Source organism: Amphimedon queenslandica, unplaced genomic scaffold (assembly GCF_000090795.2).
Source record: "Amphimedon queenslandica unplaced genomic scaffold, v1.1 AMPQUscaffold_11866, whole genome shotgun sequence".
NCBI lineage: Eukaryota > Metazoa > Porifera > Demospongiae > Haplosclerida > Niphatidae > Amphimedon > Amphimedon queenslandica.
Genome location: NW_003547894.1, coordinates 4,883 through 11,832, shown reverse-complemented (window position 1 = coordinate 11,832; position 6,950 = coordinate 4,883). Strand labels below are relative to the sequence as shown.

Below are 6,950 nucleotides of genomic sequence, written 5' to 3'. Positions count from 1 at the left end.
AGTTGCCCATACTATGGACTGGTGCTGCTGGCATCTCCTTTTTCAACCATTACCTGAATGATTTTATCATGGTTACCCCCCAGGATCTGACCAGTGTCCTACCAATCTGGGGATAATGAACGTTTGCAGCCCGTCTCGGTGTGCCCTTAGCTGAGGAGAAATGTGCCGACCCCTCTACCTGTCTCATCTTTTCCAGTTTTGAGATGGACTCTGACAAAGGACAGCTCCTCCTTCCACAGGAGAAGGTTGAGAAGATTGATGATACCTTGGCGGAGTGGGCTGGCAGGGAGTGGTACTGGCGGTATGAGTTGGAGTCCCTGTTTAACAATCTTTAGAGTGCGATGAAGGTCATTCCGCCAGGTAAGGCCTTCTTACACCGGATTTCGGACCACTTTAGGGGTGGTCTGGCATCACATTAGGCTGAACCAGGGCTTTACGGCAGACTTGCAGTTCCTGCTACCCAACTGGAATGGGGTCATATTCCTCCAACCCCATTGGGAGACTGACAATCACTTCAAATGCCTCTGGTTCATTAGGCTGTTGGGCGTACACTAGCCCCTGGTGGTTCCAGCTCCACTGGCCCAATTTAATGTATCTCACACAAATCACTGTGAAGGAACTAATTCCAATAATCCTGGGTGTGATAACCTGGGACCCCTTCTTTATTTGGGGACACATTCGCTTTTGCTGCAACAACCAGGCGGTGGTAGCAGTTGTGAAGTCTAAGGATGTGTGACATCCACACCTCATGTAATTATAGCGTTCCTTATTTATGTTTTAGGACATTCTGCAGCTACAGATCTCAGCCACTTATATTGCAGGGAGGGATGATGTACTGGCTGATGACCTCTCTTGTAACAGGTTATCCTCACAGTTACCCGAGATGATGCCACATCCGTCACCCCTTCCACTTATTGCTCAGGACCTCGTGTACAATCCCAATCTGGACTGGCCATCTAGAAGCTTGATGGAGCTGTTCAGCATTAGTGTATCCTGGGAATTGCCTCCTTAACTCAGGGAACGTATAAGTCAGCTATTTGTTATTTTAATGCCTTCTGCACTAGGTATGGTGTCATCTGTCCTTTCCAGACCTTATGATTCCCCATTGACAAAATTTGTTTGCGGCTGCCGTTTGGAAGCTTTTGTTTGTGGACTGGACAGTCTACCTACTCTGGGCAAAGTTTTTGATTTGGGGTGGCTACTACAGCTGCTCCGGGTGGTGTGGAAGACTCTACCATCTAGTCACTAGGTCGGTGGTCGAGCAATGCATATCAGATCTATCTCAGAATCCCGAGATCTGAGCCGGCCACCATAGGCTCATTTTTTGCATCTCAGACCAGAGTGGACTGGGTTGTGTGTGGGCTAAGGCATGGGTAAGAGAATAAGTGGGTAAACTGGGACTTACTTTAGCTGTTTTGTGTTAAATGATGCTGATTCAATGTCCCACTTCTGGGTTTTGGGTAGGTCCCTTCGGTGGTTGAACCACCCATCAATTTTAACGTATTATTAATTGGGGTGGTTCTCGTTATAATCCATCTTTTATGTGTCTTCACCTCTAGGTGTACCTAGGGGGAGAGGAAGGGGTCCTCTCTCTCTGCTGCTTATTAGTAATGGTAGTTATAATGATAAAACATGATAGTTATAGAATATTCCACAGAAATTGATAATTCAGTTACAATTTAATAAAATAATAGTATTGTGATAATCATAATAAGGCATAGTATTAGTGAGTCAAACTGTAGCCTTGCATAACGCGTACCAAGTTCCCTCTTTCCCATACCAGTAGTTATGTGGTACTTAATAGTTTTAAACTCTGTTAAAATGAGGTTAATGGGGAAGGAGCCACGCATGTGTAGTATTGCTGTATCAAGCTGACAAGTCGGCAGAGGTTCTTGTCCTCCCTCCCTCCCTCCTGCCTCTATAAATGTTTTGTAATGGTGCTCTATTCTTTTCACCTTCGAGTGTGACAGATGTCACCCTGTTGGGTTTTGGGCAGGTTTCTTGGGTGGTCCAACCACAGTCATTGTTCACCCATGATTTATTGGTGTTAGATTCATTGTAATCCCCCATCTGTTTTCTGTCTTTACCTCTAGGTGTACCTAGTGGAGGGGAAGGGTTTCCTCCCTGCTGCTTATAAGTAATGGTAGTTATAATGATAAAGCATGATAATAGCTATAGAATATTTTTCGCAGAAATTAATAATTTAGTTAAAATTTAATAAAATAATCGTATTGTGATACTCATAATAATAAGGCATCGTATTAGTTAGTCAGCCTTTATCCTTGCATAGTATGTACCGGGTTCCCTCCTTCCCTTACCAGCAGTTATGTGGCACTTGTTAGTCTCGACCAAAGTTAATATGGTGTTGACGAGTGAGGTCTGACTTCAAATGATACTCAATAGGTGAAGGGGACAATCCTCTTTGTGACCACCTGTACCTTGTTAGACTTGGTCTGTAATGGATGTTTGTGACAAACACAAGGTATATCCTGCATATACATGTACATGTTTATCGCAGTGCATTGTACATGTAGTGGATTATTGGTGCATTTCCTGCATTTTTAGTGTGATATGCATGCAATTTATTCCTTTTATAGTTTGATTTATAGTATGTATAATGAAGTTACAAGGAATATAAAAGCTGATGTGATTGGCAATAAAGTTTGTTCACCATTATTGTTTGCACTATTGTTGTTATTAGCCTGTGACTTTACATTGCTTGCTTTTGATATGTTTCTATTGTAATTAAAGCTGGAAATGATTTGATGTTTCAGCAATACTTTGCTCGATATTGGAATGTGCTGTATAAGTAAAGGCAAATCTGGATTTAATTTATTGCTTTATTAAATGTAAGTTAATGTTTCGTTGCAGCTCCTTGATCACTAGTTGTATTACGCGGTAGGAGGTTTCAATTTACATCTGTATAGGTTTTATATTATTGCAGTCTTAGTAATAGTATGTGTAGTAAAATGGAGAGTATGGTGAGATATCTTATGTATTATGTTATAGGTTATGACACTTGGTTACATGTTGTATATTTGTTTGATTATTATATTATTAATCATGGCCACAGTAAGTACTTTCTTTATTCAATGTAAATGAATGCTTGCCTTACATCTGTATAGGTTTTATATTATTGCAGTCTTAGCAATAGTATGTGTAGTAAAATGGAGAGTATGGTGAGATGTCTTATGTATTATGTTATAGGTTATGACTCTTGGTTACATATTGTATATTTGTTTGATAATTATATTATTAATCATGGCCACAGTAAGTACTTTCTTTATTCAATGTAAATGAATGCTTGCCAATGCATCTTTTGTTGTGTGCATGCATGTTCTCAATAACAATACAAAAATAATTATTTGCACATTGGAATATATTCATGTGGTCTATTAATATGTATTTTCACAATGCTGCTTTCATACAAAAGTCAATTCAGGATGGCATGAGTCAGCAAATTGAATGGTGCATGTCTAAATCAGAGCTTAATATGGATTGTGAAGCTATTCATGTCAAATTATGTGTATTAACTGTTGCTTAAAGCATGTATGCTACAGTTAATTTGTTACTACTTATATAATTTAACATTCATAATTTACATGGATACGTATTTTAACGCAAGGACAGCATTGTAGTGTTAAGGAATATGGTCAGACTTGGAAACAGATATAAAAGGTGAATGGGACGTACCACTTTGTCAGAACTTGTAATTTGTTAGTGGCTTGTAATGTTTGTTTGTGACAAACATAAGTTATACCATGCGTATACATGTACATTTTTGATATAGCATATATAGCCTGTGTGTTTACATTGTTTGCTGTTGATGATGTTTCTTTTTCACTTCGCTCTAAAGTTTTTACAGTTGCTAATGATTCAATGATTCCACAATAAGGTGTAATGTATTACTTTTATAGTATGGTAAATGACTAAGGCTATCATCTGATTCAATTCCTGGTAACTTAATGAAATTGCTAACAATAATCACCTTTGTAACATTATGTTTTGTTGTAGCTCCTTGATCAGTGGTGCTTTCACACTGGATGACGCACCAGTTTCTAGCTGCACAGGTTTCATGTTGCCATACTCCTAGCAATTGAGTACATAGTAGGAGAGAATATTGTGAGATTTCATGGTGTTATAGAGTTTGATCAAAGGCTATAATTCTTGTTATGATTATTTCATTAATTATGGCCATAGTATTTCTTTACTTCTAATGATAAGTATCAATTAAAGCACTGTTGAGAGTAGGTTACGGATATTATTGCACGAGGGGCGGTTGAGAGGAAAATGTAGCACGAGGCAAAGCTGAGTGATACTATTTCGTAGAGACCGTCCTAAGTGCAATATTTTCCGTGGTCTACAAATTAATAGTGCTTTGATTGGTTTGTAGTGGTGCGTGGGCACATTAAATGAAATTTCAAAAGTTGCACAGGTGGCCAGTGCAAGACAATCATATCTCATTTATCACTATTATTATTGTTACATGTCTAGTGTGTGTAGCTGAGGCTTTTATTTGCCTCTATCAAAGCTTGTGGTTAACAGGAAAGCCCATACATATTAAAATGTGCAGTACTATATATTCCAAACAGTGCTACATTTTTCTACCAAGCGGTTATTGGAAGTTGTAGCACTGGCAGCGCCTTTGATCCACCCACGCACCATATTACAAGTTATGTATATCGCGCTGTAGGAACATAGAGGCTTATGCATTTCAATTGTTTAAGGATATGCGATGTAAGCGATAGAGCGATATAGGCTCGCGATAACTTGTATTTTTTATCATGAATAACAATATTTTATAATCGATTAATGACACACGGTTTTACCTTTGCAATAGAGGAAAGGGAAGTTGATGTGAGAGAGAGTTTTGATAAATTTTACAGGGAAGTTTGCTGTGGTAATAAATGTTATTTGCAGTTTGAGGAGGATTATCTTAGGAGAATTAGGTGAGACATGGAGGAATTGACAAAGGAGCAGCTTGACCAGGTGGTAATGGCTCAGTTAATGGCCACTATAGACAGAAGTGACAGGACATCAGCCAATAAGAAAAGCACAAGGGCAAGGATCCAGCAGCAAACGGTCTAATTTCATAACATGAAAAAGGTACAAACATAAAAAAATAAATGTTATTATTACAACTTATTATTATTCATACTATTATTATTATTATTATATCATTATTATTGTGCTAAAAAAGAAATAAGGAGAAAACAAAAATAACAATAAACATAATTTTTATTATTAATTTAGGTGTGTGTGAAGCCATTTATGTTTATACATGGCATTAAGCACGGGAGATTGAAAGCATTAAAAAGGCATCTCACTACAGAGGACTGGAAACCAAGGTGTGTACTATGAGTGTACAAACAATGCTTACTGATCATTTTATTGAATTGTTAGAGTGCATGTAAACATGGGCAGACTTCCCCACCATGCCTTGTTGGATGAGGATACTGAGAGAACAAAACTATTCTTTTGCAAAAGGTTTACGCAGGAGAATGGAATTTTGCTGCCTGGAAGAATCCCAGGAGAGGGGGATGATAAAACAATTCCATTGCCATCCAGTATGTCAAAACGGTCGATTTATGAGGCATACAAGTCATCGTACGTGGGGCGTATTCTTTGTGAGTCAGAATTCAAACTGACTTGAAAGCTGTATGTCCCTCGCATCGTTGTAATAAAAACATTGACTGACCTCTGCTGGATGTGCCAGAAGATCAGCAGGCTTGTTTTGCAGAACGCCAATACCTCACTTGAAAACCAATCTCAGGCTAAACATTTCTTAAAAAATAATTGAAAATAACTACTGTACCTTTAAAATAAACAGGTGATTCAGAAAGCAAGGGAGCACATTGACCATGCTAAAAGAGAGAGGGAGTACTACCAATCTGTTTTGCAGAGGGTGAAGGAGTCAGTGGAGAGGCCTGTGTCAGCAATTCCTGAAACACAATTCTGTTTCGATTACGCCCAGCAGGTACTGTCCTACATTTACAAATTAATTACTTACGGAATGTTATGCATTTTCATTTTGTTCTCAACTTGTATTATTCCTAGTTTTTTTAAATTTTAGGTTCACTATCCAAGTGACCCTCTGCAACATGGGCAAATTTGTGACCATAATTGACAAAAGGTACCATTTGGCGCATTATTAAATTTATCAGTATAGTGATAATAAGTCAACATGCGCGTTGTTGGTCGAAAAATAGCTTTTTGCACAAACTGATTATAGAGACAATAAGCTATCATTTGATGCCAAAGACGCTGCTATACTCCTTGTAGTTCCTGAGAAAGAAGGTACTAGATCCTCTAGCCATTACTGTGCACGGAGCACGTCACACAGCCCATGAAACGGAGGTAAATGGGGCGTCATGGTGACGATCGGTATCCTAGCAACTTACCATGTTTTCAAGCAAATTAAGAGCGGGTACTGTTTCTTGATGGAAGAAGCAAGGCAAATTGCTCTCTTGTTGAATGAGGAAGGTCATAGGTCAAGCATCACAAGCGGAGTGCTGCTTGAGATGCTCCATGACTATTTCGACGACGAGGAGTGAGGTACACAACATTGCACAAGCTATGAATTACATTAACCACACAATGAATACTTACATACTTAACACCTAGTTAGCACTACAATCCATACTACTTACCTAAAATAACATTGTTAATTATGATAACAATACAACAATGACAGTAATATTCTAGCAATAAACATTAAACATTATTATTATAAAAAAAACAATAGACGAAGTGATGGAAAATGATAGCAGCAGTGATAATGAGGACATTGATAACGGTGGTGATCTACAAATTAATGGAGAGCTTGAGTTAAGTGGGTTGACTGTTATGAGTGATGACTCACCAGGAGACATGGAGATGGAAGTGAGTAATCCTTAGGAGCCTGAAGACAAGGAGACGGCAGGAGTGACAGGGATTGAGGAACAAGTACT

General features: G+C 38.6%; 1 long non-coding RNA gene across 1 annotated transcript in view; it reads right to left on the bottom strand.

Annotated features, from left to right (window-relative positions):
• Positions 1-307: 307 nt before the first annotated feature.
• LOC109588778 (uncharacterized) overlaps positions 308-6,950 on the bottom strand; it is a 10,664-nt gene continuing 4,021 nt past the window's right edge. Inside the window, exons 2-3 of the long non-coding RNA XR_002188354.1 lie at positions 5,952-5,955; positions 308-329 (exon numbers count right to left, since the gene is read on the bottom strand). This is a non-coding gene — a long non-coding RNA (uncharacterized LOC109588778). The remainder of the gene's footprint in view (positions 330-5,951; positions 5,956-6,950) is intronic.